Below are 22,146 nucleotides of genomic sequence, written 5' to 3'. Positions count from 1 at the left end.
TAATTTTAATAGTATATTTTATTGAACCCGATATATCCAAAATCTATCATTTCAATCTGTAACTAGTATAAAACTTACTGATATATTTCACTTTCTTTGTTTTGTACTAAGTCTTTGAAATCTGGTCTGTACTTTACCCTTACAGCACATCTCAATTGGAACTAGTCACACCTCAAGCATGCAATAGCTCTATTTGACTACCAGCTACCATACTGCTCAGTGCAGCTCTAGACTATAAATGCCTTGAAAGAATAAATTGCATCTTCTACTTTGAAATCCCGGTTATACTTTGGATTTGCATTTATCATTGCTTTTACCATCTCAATTTTCTTGGTGGCTATAATAGTCAACAATGCAAGTTTATTAGCACAAAACCAAAATGAATCAAAGCAACAGCAAACATTCCAGTGGTCATTCTTCAGCCCACATGTAGTTTGACAGCATGTATTCTACTTATGCTCTGTACAGGATTGAAACAGAAAGCTGACATATAGAGTTTCTGGAAGATCTAAGGCTGAGTTTCTAAGTGTCTATGCACTTAGACATAAAATTCAAATATGGCCATTGGAAAGGACTTCTTTATTAACCATGCCAGAAAGAAGAAAAACACAGGAATAATTTCAGTGGTTGGATTGTGTAAGAGTTTATTCACAGCTATAGAAAAGAGGAACATCATTTTCCCAATAAAGATTCTGGCCAGTAATTGGTTCCTATCTCAAGTGTCTCCTGGAAAAGGCCTTCTATGCTCAGGGGACAGATTTTTCTAAGCTTCCCAGACCAGAACTTGAGGATATGAGTAAATGTAAAAAAGATGGCACTGCACAGTGGATGCATTGTCCAGAAAGCAAATGGCTTTACATGTCTCAGAGCAAAGAAAGGATATATAAAGCCACAAGTGACAGTTTGATGGATAGAGATGGATGGCCAAGGAAAAACCCTCATTTAAAAGTCTTCCTTTGAGCATTCTTCCACCAAAGAATTTCATAGAACTGCATTCTTTCCCTTTTACATTTTTTAAATTATTTATTTTTCTGATTCTAAAGGCAATATATGTTCTTCATAGTTGTTTTGAGAGCACCAAAAGGAAAAAAAGAATTTAAAAAGAGGATCCTTTTCCCACCACCCGAAAGAAATCATTGTTAATTTATTAACCTATTTCCTTCTAGTCTTTCTTTCATGGATTCTATTTTGTGCCTTCTTCCTTTGACATTATAACTATTTCCTGCATCTTAAAATATCTCTTAGTAAAAATAAGTTTTAGAAATATCATCAAATCTCTTTAGAGAAAATGGCCATGATCGACTTTGTCACTCTAATAACACATTTTCCACTGTAAATGATGCTCTGATGAACATCTTTGCACATAAATCTTTTTCTACATTTCAAGTTGTTTGCATAAAATAGATTGCTAAAGGGAAATTACTGGGTCAAAAGATATCAATATTTGCAAGGGTTTGAAATTATATTGCCAAGATACATTCAGGAAAAGATACATTTTCCTTCTGATGGATATTTCTACCATGTTTTGAACACAGCACAAAACCAGATATTCTTGACACCTTTAGTTTTGTTCTCTAACCATTGTTTTAACTCCCATTACACAGTTTTGTTGATAATAGTCCATAGTCGTTTTCAGTAAACCTGGTGTTCAGTACCTACTCAAGCTATTTGCAAACAGCGTACGGAGGAGAGTTTTGAAGATATTTGCTTCTCTGAAAGTGGATTAATGCTTTAATTTTAGCAGATGAATTGGTAGGAAAATATTTTAGGAAAAGATTCTGTTTGTATCTATTTAAAAATAGCACTTTGTGACACTCCTCACTTCTGTTTGCTTAGTGACCCAATCATCTTTTAGGATCTGTAACAACCTGCATTAATTGAGAACGTACTGTGTTCCAGACACTCTCTCAATACTCTACATTTTGGATATTGTCACTTCATCCTCACAATCACTCTATGAGGAAGAAACCATATACAGTTTGGGGATCTGAGTCTTAGATGTTGAAAACATGTAGTTTACTCAAGTCACATTGCAATTAATTAGCAGGGGCAAGGTTCAAACTCAGAATCCAGAGAGTCTACTCTGAGACAAGTTGTCTGCTCTGAACTGCTACCACCACACAGCCTCATATGCGAACTCCTTCAGTGGAAACATTCCTCTTTTACATCCCCACCCTGTCCTCTACCTTCTGTTTTCTTAACATCTACTACTGTTTATTGCCCTTGTCTGCATACTGGTAGGTTGTAAGCTCTTTGAGGGCAATTTGATGTCCTGCTTGTCCTGGTGTCTCTAGGGCCTGTCACAGCACCAGACACCTTGGAAGTACTCAAGAAACATCTCTCCTGGAAGTGAGTCACAAGATGATATTATGCCATTCTTTCCAAAATATGCAAATTTTCCAGATGAGATGGGCTTGTTTTTTATGAGGGCAGTTTGGAATAATGACCCAAACAAACAAGAGACGTCAATCATTTAGCCCTTTGACTACTAAAATGGCAGTTAAGGCACTCTGGACTGCATTTGGCCTGTAATACAGACCAAATATTTAGCCTACACTCCTTCAAAGATTTCTCAACAGTTGTAAACCAGAAAGCCTATTTTTTTAAAAACAGGTCTCAATGGTTATCTAATAACCCACTTGGAAGTCAAGTGAAGCTTTGTGGTTTCAATTATTTTATTTTTCAGAGTGCAGCTCTGCGGGTGTGAACTCACACAAACCAAAGCATAAAAGGGGAGGGGGATTGCACAGAATCTTTGGGAACTGAAGGTTCTTAGTACTCACAGCTTTATTCAGCAATCTAAGTGGGTAACAATGTCCAACTTTGCAGTCTAGCACATTTAAAAAATGATGATTCCTCAGGCAATTGGAATAAAATGCTTAAAAACAAAATAATGATGAAACCATTTGACGACTTTTGTGTGCATTTAGACTCCTGTGTGTTTACAACTTCTGTGTGTTTTCTTTTCTTCTTTTTTTAACGAGGCTGGATCTTAACCTGAGCATCTGGGGCTTCATACATCTTCTTTTCTGTACAAAAACACATAAAGACCACTTGGAGGTTTTGTGCACCTTGTCTTTGGCCTTATTTCTGTTTCATAAGTGGTAGAATTTGGCACAATTACTTGTGCTCAGCATCTTCCTTTTATAATAAAGTTTGTTGCAAAAAAGTGAAATAAATGTAGGAAAAAAATGCACCTGAACTTGAAGATAACTATTTAAGAGTAGGGTTAGGAAATTTATCTCTATAATTTACTATGTATGCTGTATGTAAATTTGTGCACATTGTTTTTGGATATGTTTATATATATAGAATATACTTTTAAGTATCCTTATGAAAGTTTTCTAAGTAATTTTCATATAGAATTTCTGTTTTCTGCTTTCATAACTTCACTCAATCCTATACCTTCTTTTTCAGAAGTATAATTATACTGTATTCAAAGTATATTTAAACAAAGAATACAGTCTTTTTTTTTGATGACATCTTTTCATGCCTAGCCAATATATTTTCTAAAAGAGGCATATGAAACATTTTTTCTAATAATTCATATGTTTGGGGTGGAAGAAAGCTATGTCTAGCCTCAAGGTTCTATCTGGTGGCTCAATGTGGTGACTGTGCAGAGATGGAGAATGTGCTGGGTCAGCCCTAGATAAAAAGTAAGTAGCCAGCAGGTACGATCTGTGACTAAATAGCAAAGCTCAAAAAAGAAGTAACAACTGGTATTGAAGTTCATGTTCACAAAGTGGCACCAAAAGGATGCTCTGTGAATTGTAGTTCAGTGAGGGATTGACACAAAAGACAAAGAGCTTGGCCAGATAGTAGGAAACTGACTTCAGGACTCCTTAGTGAAAACTTTCCCTAATACGTTTCTGTTGTTCTTCTTCTGTTTGCATTCAGGCTTCATTATTTCATATTTGCTTAAAAGCACTCAAGTTATAATTGAGTCTCAGGGTAAAATCTCTGCAAACCTACCACATATTTGGGTCTCGCTTTGACACCACCAAAAGTCTCGAACCATTCGATTTGGGTTAGTGTGCCCTGGTGCTGTGTTGTGAGAAGGGATAGAATACCAAGAGAGTAAAATCCCAAGAGAGAAAACATGGGTCACCACAACAGTGGAGCAAATGGCTTCTTGGCGTCAACCATTGTTCTTTTGAAATGGACAGATGAACCAGAGATGGTTCAATCAGACTTGATCACCCAGCTGAGGTAGTAGGTCTTTCACTAGAATTTAATTTACTGAAGTGGGGTCAGGAGGGTTAACTGGAGCTGCAAGAAATTTTAGATCAGTAGGACATCAGGGAATATGATAGTAAGAGGTAGGATGGGGCAGAGAGGAGAAGAATCAAGAGGAAGTGCTTGGCTCTTCTTCCCTGCTTTGTAGGTCCATGTAATACTTCACTTGAGTAAAAGAGTCTACCGTTAAAACTGCTCTGAGGACCTCTGCTTATAGTTTTATGTGGTCCTTGGGGATGCCACATTCTCACTGATAATGAAAGTCATCATTGATGAATACTGCAGTGAGGAATAACTGGTCTGATAGAAAACAAAACAAACAAAAGAACCCTAAGCTGGATAACAAAACAGATCAACACTTCCAGTGGTGTGCAGCACAGAGCACAGTGGTCCCTCACATCTTCTTGTGAAACAACTGTGGCATAATTAAGGTTAAAATGAAGTGACAGTGCAGGTTATAGATGGCGTAATAGCCACTAAGAACCACCCATGTTGAGGTGTATATTGAAAAGCATGTAATGAGGAGTGGGAGTTATCCAAGGATGCCAGGAAGTGCTGAGTGTTCTTCATATCCCCGGGTCTCTAACCATTTCATAAAATGGGGCTAAGTGGAGGATATTTGATTGTCTAAAGCACGATAATATGCGCCAAAAATCTGATTCAGGAAAAACTCAAATTCCACAAACTATTTACATTTGGAAAGTGTTGGTGTAGCTGCCATGAAAAACAAACAAACAAACCTGGTCAAATGTGGCTAACAGGCAAGATACTATATAGGATTATAATAGTTTCTACATACAAGATTAAACAAAAGTGCATTTAAGAACCCTGGAAAAGAATGGAATTGTGGCATCACAAGATACTAACACAGTCTCTTATTTCGGCTCACTCTCGGATATTGTTTGTGAGATGTCTAGTTCTTGAGTATTAGATCATTCTAATAAGAAACTTGCTTCCTAGAGGCTGTATGGCATAAATGGGTCCAGAAGTTGTATTGCCAAGCTCCAGAGGTCAATTTGTCTTGAATAAAGTGACCTGTGTCTGGTAGAATGATCAGAAAAAGCCAAAATCATTGTAGATCAAGCTTGTAGTTTAGGTTTCAAAAGGTTGGCCATTTCACATGTTAATATATTAATAAATACATATTAAGAAGCATGGGGATGTATTCATATGGTTAATGGCTGATGTTAGTGTTCGTATTTTACTTTTTTTATTTTTCCCAAATGCCTTAAAATGACTTTGTATTACTTTTATTATCATAAAGATAATAAAATCATAAAAGTTTTCGGCTCTTCTTCTGGCTCAGATTTTAAACAGAACCTGGGTCTCATATGGGTGATACAAAAAAGGCAATGGCCTTCTGGTGGTAATTAACTGGATGAGAAGCCCTAAGAGTTCTGGACATTTACTCTAAGACCTCTGTAGGTACTTCAGGAAACTGAGCAAATACATGGGCCAGTGGCTATGAAGAACTTATTCTCCTGAGCCAGACGTTGTACCTGCTTGTTCTAATCCAGATTTGTTCCCACAAAAGAGCAATTATTTATAAATAGATCAAAAGCATTATAGTGAGCTAACTAGGAGTGAGCAGAATAATGCCATGTTCAGTGAAATGCAGAAAATGGAAAGAAAGAAATACAGTGGTATTGTTAGTGAGTACCACGTAATCCATAGCAGTGTTACAGATAATGTCAACAATCTCATACCTGCAATAACAGCTACATTCTGTGAGCTTACAGCAGTGCTAGAGGGCATGTTAGAAGTTAGTACTGAACCCAAATCAAGGAAGTTAGAACTCCAATTCAAGAAGGACATTGAAGTCAATGAAAGGGATGTGTTTAGGTATCAGAAGACGGAAGCATAAGTTCTTTTCCAGAACGCTCAGTGAACTCCTCCTATTATTTCTGGAAAGCAATTTTATTGAGATGTATTCACATACTATACAAACCATCCAAAGTATACAATCAACGACTTTTAGTAAAATCAAGAGTTGTGTGTTCATTACCACAATTAATTTTAGAACAGTATCATTATTCCAAAAAGGAAAAACCCATACCTTTTACTAAGTCACCTCTCAATCCTCTATCTTTCCCCAACCCTACATAACCACTAATGTAATTCTGTCTTTATAGCTTTATTTATATTTACATTTTATATAAATGGAATCATACAATATGTAGTTTTTTGCATCTGGTTTCTTTCATTTAGCATAATGCTTTTTAAAAATTATTGTTATATATATATATAATACACATATTTTTAATTAGAAAAGTTTCCCCTATTATTAACACTTTGTAATGGTAATGCACATTTGTTATAATTCACGAAAGAACATTTTTACTCTTGTATTATTAACCACAGTCATTGTCCACAACAGGGTTCACTGTGTTATATGGTCTCATGTTTTATCCTTTAGCTTTCCTTCTACTGACATATATGAACCAAACGTCCCTTTACAATAACATTCATACACAATTCAGTACTGTTTATTACACTCACAGTAATGTGGTACCATCAACACTATCCATTTCTAAACCTTTATAATCAAGTTAATTAGAAATTCTGCACAAACTAAGCATTGACTCCCCATTCTCTACCTCTATTCTATTTCCTGGTAACTTATATTCTAGTGTCTAACTCTGAATTTGCTCATTATAATTAGTTCATATTACTGAGATCAGGCAACATTAGTTCTTTTGTGTTGGCTTATTTCACTCAACATAATGTCCTCAAAGTTCATCCATGCTGTCACATGCATCAAGATTTCATTCCTACTTACAGCTGAATAACATTCCATCATATGTATATATCACATTTTGTTTATCCATTCATTGGCTGATGAATATTTGGGTTGTTTCCATCTTTTGGCAATTGTGGCTAAATTGCAAATATCTATTTGCATCCCTGTTTTCAGTTCTTCCGGGTATAGCAGGATTGCTGGATTGTAGGGCAACTCTATACTTAGCTTTCTGAGGAATCACCACACCAACTTCCACAGCAGCTGTACCAATGTACAGTCCCACCAGCAAGTGTTCTTATTTCTCCATGTCCTTGTGAACACTTGTAGTTTTTTTTTAATGGTGGTCATTCTAGTCAATGTGAGATGTGATTTTATTGTGATTTTGATCTCCATTTCCCTAATAGCTAGTGATGCTGAGCAACTTTACATGTACTTTTTTGCCATTTGTACTTCCTCTTTGGAAAAATGCCTATTCAAGTCTTTGACCATTTTTTAATGGGTTGTTTTTCTTTTAATTATTGAGTTATATGATTTATTTATATGTGCCACATATTAAGTCCTTATTGGATATGTGGTTTCCAAATATCTTCTCCCATTGAGTTAGCTGCCTTTTCACTTTCTTGACAAAATCCTTTGAAGCACAAAAGTTTTTTTTTTTAGGAGGTAATATTTATCTATTTTTTCTTTCATTGCTTGTGCTTTGGATGTAAACTCTAAGAAACTACCTCCTACCATGAGATCTTGAAGATGCTTCCCTTCAATTTCTTCTAGGAGTTTTATGGTCCTGGCTCTTATATTTAGGTCTTTGATCCATCTTGAGTTCGTTTTTTATGACGTGTGAGACAGCAGTCCTCTTTCATTCTTTTGGATATGAATATCCAGTTCTTTCAGCACCATTTGTTGAAGAGATTGTTCTATCCCAGTTGAGTGGACTTGACAGCCTTGTCAAATATCAGTTAGCCATAGATGTGAGGGTCTATTTGTGAACTCTCAATTTGATTCCATTGGTTAAATATCTATCTTTATCAATGCTGTTTTGACTACTGTAGCTTTGTATTATGCTTTAATGTCAGGAAATATGAGTCCTCCAATTTCAATGTTTTTCAGCTATTCATAGTTCTTTACCTTTCCAAATGAATTTGGTAATTGATTTTCCATTTTTGCAAAGTAAGTTGTTGGACTTTTGACTGGGATTCCATTGAGTCTGTAAATTAATTTCAGTGGCACTGACATCTTTGACTATATTTACTCTTCTAATCTGTGAACATGGAATATCCTTGTATTTATTTTAGGTCTTCTTTGATTTCTTTTAGCAATTCTTGAAGTTTTTTATACAAATCCTTTACATCCCTCGATAGGTTTTTCCTAGACATTTACTCTTTTAGTTGCTATTGTAAATGGATATTTTTCTTGATTTCCTCCTCAGATTGCTCATTACCAGTGTATAGAGACACTACTGATTTTTACTTTTTGATCTTGTATCCTAACACTTTTCTGAAGTATTTCATTTTAGCTCTAGCAGCCTTGTTGTAGGTTTTCCTAGACTTTCTGGATCATGTTATCTGCAAATAGTGAAAATTTTACTTCTTCCTTTCCAATTTTATTTTATACCCCTTAAAAGGAATATCTGTATAATGCATAAGAATAGCTTCTATTTCTATTTCCTGCATAACTGCTCTAGCCGGAACTTCTAGCACAATGTTCAGTAACAGTGTGACAGTGGTCATCCTTGTCTCATTTATAGTCTTAGAGGAAAAATTTCAGTCTTTCACTATGGAGTACGATATTAGCTGTGAGTTTTTCATATATGCCTTATATCATGTTGAGGAAGTTTGCTTCCATTTCTGTCTTTTGAAGTGTTGCTGGATTTTTTCAAATGCCTTTTCTGCATCAATCAAAATGATTATGTTTTTTTTTTCCCTCTTCAATTTGTTAATGTGGTATATTGCATTAATTGATTTTCTTGTTTTGAACCACCCTTCATACCTGGGGTAAAACCCACATGATCATAGTGTGTAATTCCCTTATGTGCTGTTGGATTACATTTGAAAGATTTTCGCACCTATATTCATTAGAGAAATTGGTCAGTAATTTTATTTTCTTCTAGTATCTTTTTTTAATGCAATTTTGTTGAGATATATTCACATGCCATATAATCATCCAAAGTGTACAATCAGTAGTCCACAGTATCAACGTATAGCTATGCATTCATCACCACAATTTTTGAACATTTTCATTACTATAAAATACATGAAAAATAGAAATTAAGATAAAAATACAAGAGAACACCCATAACATCCTATGCCCCTAATCTCCCTATTATTTTTTGTCCTTATGTTTTACTTATCTGTCCATACACTGGATAAAAGGAGTGTCAGCCACAAGGTTTTCACAATCATATGGTCACACTGTAAAAGTTATTTAGTTATACAATAGTCTTCAAGAATCAAGGCTACTGGAATACAGTTCAACAGTTTCAAGTATTTCCTTCTAGCTATTCTAATGTACTAAAAATTTTAAAAGGATATCTATATAATGCATAAGAATAATCTCCATTTGCTTTATTTTTCTCCTCCCTTTTGGTCAAGAAGCCTTTTTCAATTCCACATTAGGGTGCAGGCTCATCCCTGGGGGTATATTCCATGATATCTGGGAGATTTACACCCCTGGGAGTCATGTCTCACATAGGGGGGAAGGCCGTGAGTTCACCTGCCCAGCTGACTTTGAGAGAGAGGCCACATCTGAGCAACAAAAGAGTTTCTCTTGGGGGGGGGTGGTGACTCTTAAACATAATTACAAGTAGGCTTAGCTGCTTCTTTGCAGGAAAAGTTTCATAAGATCAAGCCTCAAGATCGAGGCTCTGGGCCATCAGATTGACAGTTCCCAATGTTTGCAAGAATATCAGGTCTTCCACATTTTCCCCCAGTCCCCCCAAGGGGGTTTTGTAAATACATTTTTATTCTCTGCCCAGATTACTCTGGGATGTACATGTACACATCACACTGTGTACAAACTAACAGAATCTCACTCCCCATTCAAATTTCCATGTATTTATGGTGTTTGAATAAATTGACCACAGAAGTTAAATTAGATACTGTGCTACCAAAAATATAAATTTTACACCAAACAAACATCTGTTTCTTTGGTCTCACACAGAAGTTAAGATTTTAAAATGTAGTCAATATCACTCTTCAGTCTGATTTACCTTAGTCCTCACCAATTCTGCTTCATTCATATCTCTAATTGAAGTCTGATCTCTTTTTCAGTTTTTTAAACCATTGATGTATGGGCTAATGCTGACTTTCAGAGCTGTGGAACTCTTGCTCTGAGTCTCAGGTGTCATAGAAATACCCAAAATTCCAAGGACCAATCAGGTTATACACAAAAAGGTCAGCATCTCAGAATTTAGAAACAACCATTACAACTCTGGAATAGATGTGACTGCTGTAGATGCTTATAGTCAAGGAACCTTTACAATAAGCCTTCCCCTGATAACCTACGCTCTTGGATTCAATTCTCAGAGTTTGCACAATATAGTTAGTCCATATTAGTGAGGCATTGTAATGTTTGCCTTTTCGTTTCTGGCTGATTTCACTCAATATACTGTCCTCAAAGTCCATTCACCTAGTTGCATGCCTCACAATTCATTCCTTCTTGCAACTGCTCAATATTCCATTGAATGTATTGTTAAGTTTGCCCTTCTATTCATCTGCTGATGTACGCTTAGGCCACCTCCACCTATTGCAAATTGTGAATACTGCTCTCATAAGCACCCGTGTGCAAATGTCCATTCATGTCACTGCTTTCAGTTCTGCCTAAAAAACAGGGTGGCAGGATCATATAGCAATCCTATGCTTAGTCTTCTGTGGGACTACCACTCTGCTCTCCAGATGGGCTGCACCATTCTACTTCTCTATCAACAGTGAATAGGGAAGAGTACATTCCTCTCTTCACATTTTCTCTAGTACTTGTATTTTTCTGTTTTTTTTTTTCATATGCTGTATGGTGGGGTCACATTTCATTATTTTTCCATGTGAGTATCTTGTTATTGCAGCATAGAATTATTTTTGTTTTGTTTTGCTTGTTTTGGGGAAGTACATGGACCAGGAATCAAACCCAGGTCTCCCGCATGGCAGACGAGAATTTTACCACTGAACTACCTTTGCACATGCACTGTTTATTTTTTTAATAGTTTTATTCACATATCATATAATTCATCCTAAATAAACAATGAATGATTCCCTGTATAATCACTTACTTATTCATTCACCACCGCAATCTTTATGAGGACATTTCCTTTTCTTCCACAAATACAGAGGAAGAGGAACAAAAGCGAAAATGAGGAATAAAAAAATTAAATAAAATAAGAAGGAGAAATACCAATATCAGCACCAAGAATCTCATACCATTCCTTTATGTCTCTCTCTTATTGACATGTAGCTTTGGTATATTGCCTTTGCTACATTTACTGGAAGAATATTACAATGTTACTGTTTTACAATCAATCTTGTTGAACATGCTGTACTCCTTCAGCATCAAATGCCTGATCTCTACCCTCTTTCAATCTTCTGAAAACCTGGGTTCTCAACTTTAACTCCCAAAGTCCACTCATTAATGTTAGTTCATATCAGTGAGACCACACAGAATTTGTCCTTTTGTTTCTGACTAATTTCATTCAACATAATATCCTCAAGCTTCATTGACATTGTTGCATGCTTAATGACTTTATTCTGTTTTATGTTCCTGACAGTGTTCATTTCTACACTCTTCTTTAAACCTTTCTCTCCTGTCTTTCTCATATGCCCTCCCTGACAGGGGTTTGACTGAGACAGATGCTAAGGTAGGAAGCAAGCTTAAGTTTGCTTCTGTTTTCCAGCCCCTGGGGCCTGAACTCCCTGGAGGAGGGCTACCACTTGGGCTGAGCCCTGCCTCCCTTTCCTTGGGAAATACATACTGTTAGGGAAATATCTTCCCCACTTGACCCATTATTTTGTCTCTCAGACCTAACTTAACTCAGACCTTGCTTGGGTCCTGCTGACAATTGAAAATGCCCAAGGCTTTCTCAAATGACCTACAGTGAATTTTTTTTTTAATAAGAAAAATAAAAAGAAATACCTTTCCAGACCCAGTCCTTAGCCCTCAAGGTTTGCCAGTTAAGAGCCAGAGCTGGTACCTAGCTCCATGTTCCCTCTTTCTAGTATTCTGAGCTCGGTCAACTCCAAAATCCTCCTTCTTTGTTCTTTTCTATTTTATTTTATCTTTTGTCTGTCAGCCAGCCTTCTTTCTGCTGGGGTTAAAATCACAAATGTAGCTTGGATGAGATACCTTCCCTTGCTCTCAGTAGAGACTGCTTAAAGATATGCCTTTTATGTAATTATTTCCTTTACCTGACAAATTACTTTGTCTCTTGGATATACATTAATTCTGCCCTTGCTTAGGGCAGTGCCAATGTCTGAGAACGCTCTTAGATATATCCAAGGGGCTGCTAAGAAGTTAAAAAAAATGGAGAGAAAAAATATATATCCTTTCCAAGGCCAGACCCCAGCACCCTGGTTTTGCCAATCAAGAGCTGTAGTTGGTACCTGGCTCTATCTGCCCCTTTTCCAGTATTTTGAGTTCATCCAAATAAAAAAGCCTCTGGTTGTTGTGTTCTATCAGCTCCAACCCCTCTCTGCTGGGATTAAACCTTCAGATTCCTTTCATGCTTGCTCCAGTTTTATCTGTGCTTGGAACTTGTTTTCAACCATCCAAATTTGTTAATTAATTTCACAATTGGAGCATAATGTCCTCAAGGTCCATCTATGTTGGTTCATACTTCATAACTTTATTCTGTCTTACAGCTGCATAATATTTCATTGTATGTATATACCACAGCTTGTTTAGCCACTCATCTGTTGACGGGCATTTGGGCTGTTTCCATCTCTTGGCAATTGTAAATAATGCTACTATAAACATGGGTGTGCAAATGTCCATTTGTGTCCTTGCGCTCATATCCTCTGAGTAGATACCTAGCAATGGTATTGCTGGATCATATGGCAATTCTATACTTAGCTTCCTGAGGAGCAGCCAAACTGCCTTCCACAGTGGTTGTACCATTTTACATTCCCATCAATGGTGGATAAGTGTGCCTTTTTCTCCACATCCTCTCCAGCACTTGTCGTTTTCTGTCTTATTGATAATAGCCATTCTGGTGGGTGTGAGATGATATCTTATTGTGGTTTTGATTTGCATTTCCCCAATAGCCAGAGAAGTTGAATATCTTTTCATGCGACTTTTGGCCATCTGTATTTGTTCTTCTGAGAAGTATTTGATGTCTTTTGTCCATTTTATTATTGGGTTGTCTGTCTTTTTGTTGTTGAGTTGAACAATCTCTTTATATATTCTGGATACTAGACCTTCATCTGATATATCATTTTCAAATACTGTCTCCCATTGTGTAGGCTGTCTTTTTACTTTCTTGACAAAGTTCTTTGATGCACAAAAGTGTTTAATTTTGAGGAGTTCCCATTTCTTTCTTTCTTCAATGCTTGTGCTCCGGGTGTAAGGTCTAAGAAGCTGCCTCCTATTATAAGATTTATAAGATATTTCCCTACATTTTCTTGTAACAGTTTTATGGTCTTAGATCTAATGTTTAGATCTTTGATCCATTTTGAGTTAATTTTTGTATAGGGTGTGATTTATGGATCCTCTTTCATTCTAATTCTCTAATCTCCATTTATTAAAAGACTGTTCTGTCCCAGGTAAGTTGGCTTGAGTGCCTTATCAAAGATCAATTGTCCATAGATGAGAGGGTTTACAACTAAACAATCTATTCAGTTCCATTGGTCAGTATATCTATCTTTATGCCAGTATCATGCTGTTTTGAGCACTGTAGTGTCATAATAAGCCTTAAAGTCAGGTAGTAACCTCACTTTTCTTTCTCAGGATATTTTTAGCTATTTGAGGCACCCTGCCCTTCCAGATAAATTTGGTTATTGATTTTTCTAGCTCTGAAAAGTAAGTTTTTGGGATTTTAATTGGTATTGCATTGAATTTGTAAATCAGTTTAGGTAGAATTGACATCTTAACTATATTTAGTCTTTCAATCCATGAACACAGTATGCCCGTCCATTTATTTAGGTCTTCGTGATTTCTTTTAGCAATTTCTTGCAATTTTCTTTGTATAGGTGTTTTGTATTCTTAGTTAAATTCATTCATAAATATTTTATTCTTTTGGTTGCAATTGTAAATGGAATTTTTTTCTTGAATTCCCCCTCAGATTGTTCATTACTAGTGTATAGAAACACTACAGATTTTTGAGTATTGATCTTGTAACTTGACACTTTGCTGTACTCATTTATTAGCCCTAATAAATTATTTTTTGCTAGTAAAAATTAAAAAATAAATTAGTTTTGCTATGGATTTGTTGGGGTTTTTAAAATATAGTATCATATCATCTGCAAACAGTGAGAGTTTTACTTCTTCCTTTCCAATTTGGATGCCTGGTATTTCTTTTTCTTGTCTACTTGCTCTGGCTAGAACTTCCACACAATGTTGAATAGCAATGGTGATAGTGGACATCCTTGTCTTATTCCTGACTTAGAGGGAAAGTTTTCAGTTTTTCCCTTTGAGGATGATGTTAGCTGCGGATTTTTGATATAGTCCCTTTATCATGTTGAGGAAGTTCCCTTCTATTCCTATCCTTTGAAGGCAACAAGAAACGATGTTGAATTTTATCAAATGCCTTTTCTGCATCAATCAAGATGATCATGTGGTTTTTCTGCTTTGATTTGTTGATATGGTGTATTACATTAATTGCTTTTCTTATGTTGAACCATCCTTGCATACCTGGGATGAATACTACTTGGTCATGGTGTATAATTCTTTTAATATGGTGCTGGATTTGATTTGCAAGAATTTTGTTGAGGATTTTTGCATCTATATTCATTAGAGAGATTGGTCTGTAGTCTTCTTTTCTTGTAATATCTTTGTCTGACTTTGGTATGAGGGTGAGGTTGGCTTCATAGAGTGAGTTAGGTAGCATTCCCTCCTCTTCAATTTTTTTGAAGAGTTTGAGCAGGGTTGATACTAATTCTTTTTTGAATATTGGTAGAATTCACATGTGAACCCAACTGGTCCTGGACTTTTCTCTTTTGGGAGCTTTTTAATGACTAATTCAATTTCTTTATCTGTGATTGGTTTTGTTGAGGTCATCTATTTCTTCTTGAGTCAGAGTTGGTTGTTCATGCCTTTCTTCGAAGTTGTCCATTTCATCTACATTGCCTAGTTTAGTAGCATAAAGTTTTTCATAGTGTCCCCTCATTACCTTCATTATTTCTGCAGGGTCAGTGGTTATGTCTCCTCTTCCATTTCGGATTTTATTTATTTGCGTCCTTCCTTCTTCTTTTTGTCAACCTCACTAAGGGTAGATCAATCTTATTGATTTTCTGATAGACCCAAGTTCTGGTTTTGTTGATTTTCTCAGTTATTTTCATGTGCTCAATTTCATTTATTTCTGCTCTTCTCTTTGTTATTTCTTTCCTTTTATTTGCTTAGGGGTTAGTTTGCTGTTCTTTCTCTAGTTCTTCCAAGTGGACAGTTAATTTCCTTAATTTTTGCTCTTTCTTCTTTTTTTGATATAGGCATTTAGGGCAATAAATTTTCTTCTTAGCACTGCCTTTGCTGCATCCCATGAATTTTGATATGTTGTATTTTCATTTTCATTTTCCTTGAGATATTTAATGATTTCTCTCGTAATTTCTTTCTTGAGCCACTGGTTGTTTAAGAGTGTGTTATTGAGCCTTCATATATTTGTGAATTTTCTGGTCCTCTGCTTATTTTTGATTTCCAATTTCATTCCTTTATGAGCTGAGAAAGTGTTTTGTATGATTTCAATCTTTTTAAATATATTGAGGCTTGCTTTGTGACTCAGCATATGGTCTTTCCTTGAGAATAATCCATTTGCACTTGAGAAAAAGGTGTATCCTGCTGTTGTGGGGTGCAGTGTTCTACAGATGTCTGTTAAGTCTAGCTCATTTATTATATTATTCAAATTCTCTGTTTCTTTATTGATCATCTGTCTAGATGTGCTGATTGATGAGAGTAGGGAATTGAAGTCTCCAACTATTATGGTAGATATGCCTATTTCACTTTTCAGTGTTTGCCTCATGTATTTTGGAGAACTCAGGCTTGGTGCATAAATATTTATGATTGTTATGTCTTCTTGTTGAATTGTTCCTTATATTAATACATAGTTCCTTCTTTGTCTCCTTCAATTGTTTTACATTTGAAGTCTAATATGTTGGGTATTAGTATAGCTACTTCTGCTCTTTTCTGATTGTTGTTTGCATGAAACATCTTTTCCCAAGCTTTTACTTTCAACCTATATTTATCCTTGGTTGTAAGATGTACCTCCTGTAGACAGCATATAGATGGGTCCTGTTTTTTAATCCATTCTGTCAGTCTATGTCTTTTGATTGGGGAGTTTAATCCATTAACATTTAAGTTATTATTGTAAGGGCAGTACTTTCTTCTAATATTTTGCCTTTTGGATTTTATGTGTCATATCTAATTTTTCTTCTTTTTACCTTTACTGATAGTCTTCATTTCTATACTCTTCTCCACACCTCTCTCTCCTGTCTTTTCCTATTTGTCTCTACTACTCCCTTTAGCATTTCTTACAGAGCTGGTCTCTTGGTCACAAATTCTCTCAATGATTTTTTGACTGAAAATCTTTTAACTTCCCCCACATTTTTGAAGGACAATTTTGATGGATATAGAATTCTCAGTTGGCAGTTTTTCTCTTTTTGTATCTTAAATACATCATCCCACTTTCTTCTTGCCTCCATGGCTTCTGCTGAGAAATCTGTGCATAGTCTTATTGAGCTTCCCTTGTATGTGATGGATTGTTTTTCTCTTGCTACTTTCAAGATTCTCTCTTTCTCTTTGACATCTGACATTCTGATTAGTAAATGTTTTGGGAGTACATCTGTTTGGATCTATTCTGTTTGGGGTACACTGCACTTCTTGGATCTGTAATTTAAAGTCTTTCATAAGAATTGGGAATTTTTCAGTGATAATTTCCTCCATTAGTTTTTCTTCTCCTTTTCCCTTCTCTTCTCCTTCTGGGACACCCACAACACATATATTCATGTGCTTCATGTTGTCATTCAATTCCCTGAGCGCTTGCTCATATTTTTTCATTCATTTCTTTATGTTTTCTTTTGCTTTTCAGATTTCAGATGTCCTGCCCTCCAGTCCACTAATCCTATCTTCTTCCTCTTGAAATCTACCATTGTAGGTTTCCATTGTTTTTTTTTCATCTCTTCTACTATGACTTTCAGTCCCATAAGTTCTGTGATTTGTTTTTTAAGACTTCTGATTTCTTCTTTTTGTTTGTTCCTTGCCTTCTTTATATCCTCTTTCAATTCATTGATTAGGTTTTTGATGAGGTTTTCCATGTCTGTTTGAACATTCTGAACTAATTGTTTCAACTCCTGTATCTCATTTGAATTTTAGGTTTGTTCCTTTGACTGGGCCATAGCTTCAATTTTCCTAGTATGATTCATTATTTTTTGCTGGCATCTAGGCATTCAATTTCCTTAATTAGTTTATTCTGGAGATTGTTTCCACTTTTTTTTACCTAGAATTTTCTTGGTGGATGACTTTGTTTTCTATCTGTTCTTTGGCATTCAGCTGAGCTTATTCTGGACGTCTAGCTTAGGTTTTGTTTAACAGATCAGAGTTTTTCCATTCTTGTTTTCTTGTTTCTTGCCCTACATGTATGGTGCCTTTTTTTTCTCCTTAGGAGGGTCTACTTAGGTATTATAGACCCCAGTCAGATTTTCTAAGACAAAACCAGCCTCCTCTCTGGAGGAAAGAGTCACCTGCATCAATATTCCCTGAAGGTGAGACCAGCAGATTGAAAGACTTTCCTATGAAGCCTCTGGATTCTGTGTTTTTCCTGTCCTGCACAGTATATGGTGCTTGTCTGCCTGTGGGTCCCACTAGTATAAGGTGATGTGGTACCTTTAACTTCAACAGACCCTCCTGGTTGGGGGTGTGGTTGAGACAGAGGAGAGGTTGTAGGCTGGCCTTAATTGCTTCATTTTTCCAGACCCTGGAGTTTGAATTCCTTGAGGGAGGGATTCCACCTGAGCTGGGCCCCACCCCCCTCCTGGGGAAGGCACAGCCTCCAAACAAACTTTCAAACAAGCTTAATTCTGCTCATGCCTGGGCAGCTGTATCCAAAGAGCAGTCAAGCCATAGAAACACAGCCACAAAAAAGAAAAGAAAAACCCTTTTCAGGGCAGTACCCCCATTCCTCAGGTTTGCCAATCAAGAGCTTAAGTTGGTACTTTGCTCTGTGTAATCTCCAGGTCCTATGTGCCGCCCTCCTTTCCATCAGGGCCCAGACCCTTTCAAGTATTTTGTGCTGTCCAATCCAAAAAGCTCTGGATTTTCCTTTTCTTTTTTTTCCTTTTTCCATCAGCCCTGCCCGCTCTGCACTGGGGCAAAATCCAGCAACCTCAGCTTTTACTTGAGGTTCAGCTGAGCTGGGGGCCTATTTTAGTAATCAGAATTTGTTAATTAATTCCACAATTGGAGCTTGGTTGCACTCAGTCCCTGCTGGGAATAAAGTCACTTTACTTTCCCCTTGCGGAAGCAGCCTGTAGGGGAGGGACACTGGCTGCTGTGACTTGGGGGACTCACGGTTCTGGCGGGGCTCACAGCTGGTCCAGCTGGTCCAGACTGGGGTATGCTGTGTGTCCGATCACAGATGTGGCCCCAGAAGTTGATCTGTAGTGTTCCTGGCTATTAACTAGCTGCTCTGGAGGATGAACTAAATCCCACTCCTCACTCAACCACCATCTTGGCTTCTCCAATGTCTTTTGATTAGGGAGTTTAATCCTTTAACATTCAATGTTATTTCTGTAAGGGTGGTACTTACTTCAACCATTTTATCCTTTGGGGTTTTTCTTTTCCTTATTTTGAGGGGGTCATATTTTATTTGTGTTTCTCATTTTACCCTTTTAGTTACTTTTATTGATAATCTTCATTTCTATACCCTCCTCTAAGCCCCTCTCTCTTGTCTTTTCCTTTCAGCCTGCAGAACTCCTTTTATTATTTCTTGTTAGGCAGGTCTCTTGTTGACAAACTCTCTCAGTTTCTGTTTATCTGGGACTATCTTAAACTCCTCCTCATTTTTGAAGGATAATTTTGCCAGATGAAGAATTCTTGGCTGGCAGTTTTTCTCTTTTAGTACCTTAAATATATTATTCCACTGCCTCATTGCCTCCACAGTTTCTGATGAGAATCCAATACTTACTCTCATTGTGGAGCCCTTGTGTGGTAGTTAGATTCAGTTGTCAACTTGGCCAGATGAAGGCACCTAGTTCTATTGCTGTGGATATGAGCCAATGGTATGTGAACTTCATCTGTGCTGATTACATTTGCAGTTGGCTAGGAGGCGTGCCTGCTGCAATGAATGGTGTTTGACTTAATTGGCTGGTACGTAAATGAGAAAGTGCAACATAGCACAGTCTAAGCAGCTCAGCATACCTCATCTCAGCATTTGCAGCTCAGCCCAGCCTTTGGAGATGCAGAAAGGAATCACCCAGGGGAAAGCTGTTGGAACACAGAGGCCTGGAGAGAAGGCCAGCAGAGATCACCCTGTGCCTTCCCATGTAAGAAAGAACCTCAGATGAAAGTTAGCTGCCTTCTCTCTGAAGAACTAACAAAATAAATCCCCTTTTATTAAAAGCCAATCTGTCTTTGGTGTGTTGCATTCTGGCAGCTAGCACACTAGAACACCTTGTATATGGTGATTTGCTTTTCTCTTGCAGCTTTCAGGATTCTCTCTTTATCTTGGCATTTGGTTAGTACATGTCTCAGAGTAGGTCTATTAGAAGTCATTCTGTTCAGAGGATGTTGTGCTTTTTGGACATATATATTTATGTCTTTCATAAGCATTGAGAAATTTGGGGCCATTATTTCTTCAAATGTTCTTTCTTCCCCTTTTCTCTTCTTTTCTCCATCTGGGACACCTATGATACATACACTTGTGCACTTTGTGCTGCCATTCAATTCCCTGAGACCTTGATAAAATTTTTTCCTTTTTCTCTCTATTGGTTCCTCTCTCCATAATTAGGAGATTGTTCTATCTCCTAATTCACTGATTCTTTCTTCACATCTGCTGTTGTATGTATGCTTCTAGTGTATTTTTAATCTCATCTATTGTGACTTTCATTCCCATAAATGCTGTTATGTTTCTATTTCTACTTTTAAATCTTCTTAATGTCCTTTATCCCTTTAGCTGCATTTTCCTTCATCTCCTTGAATTGATTTAGGAGAGTTTTGTTTGAACATCTTTGATTAGTTGTTCCAAATTCTGTGTCTCCTCTAAAGCTTTAATTTTTTCTTTTGACTGGGCCATATCTTCCTGTTTTTTAGTATGTTTTTTGTGTTTATGCTGAAGTTTAGGCATCTAATTACTTGATGTATTTACTCTCAAGAACAGTTTCTCTCTTGGCTAGAGTTTTATTGTTGATTGGCTTTGTGTTAAGGTTCTTCTTTGACACTTGGTTCAACTCATTCTAGAGCTTTAGAACTGCCTGTGTTTAATTGATCAGATTTATTCAGCTCATCTTGATCTGATTCTAGCCCTGGGTACATGGTACAATTTTTTAGATTGCACTATTTGTGCAATTGTTCCATCCTAAGGAGAAAGTTTTCTTTCCTCTATTCCTTCTCCAGGAATCTTTACCTGCACTATTTGTTTTTGTTTTGTCACTATAGTTGCTTTTTTTTTAACTGTCTATTTTTTTTCCTCTAGCTGGTTTTTCCTGGATAGAAAATTTGGGGAGGAGGGCCACCCCAGATAGTACTTCCCCAAGTCAGTATTTCCCAACCAAAACATGGCCAGGGACCCAGACCAGGTGGAGACCAGTTCCAAAGAGCCTTGGGGGGAGGGTCGGGAAGAATGCTTAAAAGGCTTTTATGATGGATCTTTGAAGTTGTGCTTTCCTGGACTGTCCACAGGATGGTGCTCTTCAGCAAACTTTTCCTGCAACCCTATGGAGGCCCTGTCTTTTAACCTCCACTGACTTCATCCCTGTCTGGGGCACGATTGAAACAATGGCTGCAGCAGTCCCTGTCTGGTGTCCGATGAAACAGTTGTTCAAAGCCAGAACCCAGTGATCTAAATTTGCTGATGAAAAGCTGTGCACATTATTCAGCTGTGTCTCCCTCCTGCTCTTGGGGATGAGTGGTTTCATATCCTTTCCCATCTGCAACCACCACCAGGGACCAGACCTGAGATGGCTCACCTCGAGAGTGGGACATGGATTTTGGCAGCCACTGTAGAGTGAGTTATTCACAGTTTGTTTTTTTTTTAACCACAGTTTCTCAGTCTCTTCATCCTGCTCTTCCTTGGATGCTGTACAGTGTTGCCCTGGCCTCAGAGACTAGAACACAGTTTTTCAGAGAGTTTCTGTCTGTTCACTAGCTGTTTTTGGAGAAGAAGTGTGTCTCGGAGTTTCCTACTCTGCCATCTTCCTTGGAAGTTCCCTTCTACCTCATTATATTTTGCTTTCATGGGATTACTATCATTTCATGGCTCATGCATAGCAGTTTTTGTCCAACTGCACTGTTTTTTTCCCATGACGCTTCTTAGTTTCCAACACTTCAGTTGATTCATTTTCCAGTATCATGAAGTTAAGGAATTTTTGGTGAGGCCACAATATATACAGATGTGTTTGAAATATATCTACCTCATGTATCTCTAGTAATATTGGTTGTGGATTTCTTGTCACTCTCAAAGTCCCTTAGGCTTTGTCGATACTTTTTTTTCGTTTATATCATATTGCAAAAGAATTTCCTCTCAAATACCTCTATAATTATTGACTTCTAAATGACCATTTTAATTGAAATCATTTTGGATTTCCCAAAGGTAGTCAGTCCAGTGCCATATTTTTAAAAAATGACCTATTAGCAGCTTTAGAGTGATACATATTATTACAAAGGGAATCCCCTTTTATTGCTCTTCTACCTATAGGACTAAATTATTTCAACAAGAAGAAATCTGTTTCTCTTCAAGTTTCTGACAACTAACACTTGGATTTACCTTCTATACACCTTACTAATAATAAACACCTCATGCCAGTCTTATTATTAATCCAGGGAGTTTGCAT

General features: G+C 36.9%; 1 long non-coding RNA gene across 1 annotated transcript in view; it reads right to left on the bottom strand.

Moving 5' to 3' along the window:
- Positions 1-2,666: 2,666 nt before the first annotated feature.
- LOC143661584 (uncharacterized) overlaps positions 2,667-22,146 on the bottom strand; it is a 44,648-nt gene continuing 25,168 nt past the window's right edge. The window contains exon 3 of the long non-coding RNA XR_013164707.1: positions 2,667-3,029. This is a non-coding gene — a long non-coding RNA (uncharacterized LOC143661584). The remainder of the gene's footprint in view (positions 3,030-22,146) is intronic.

This window comes from Tamandua tetradactyla, chromosome 17 (assembly GCF_023851605.1).
Source record: "Tamandua tetradactyla isolate mTamTet1 chromosome 17, mTamTet1.pri, whole genome shotgun sequence".
Lineage (NCBI taxonomy): Eukaryota > Metazoa > Chordata > Mammalia > Pilosa > Myrmecophagidae > Tamandua > Tamandua tetradactyla.
Note: the sequence above shows the minus strand (reverse complement) of the source record. Positions and strands in the feature narration are given on the sequence as shown.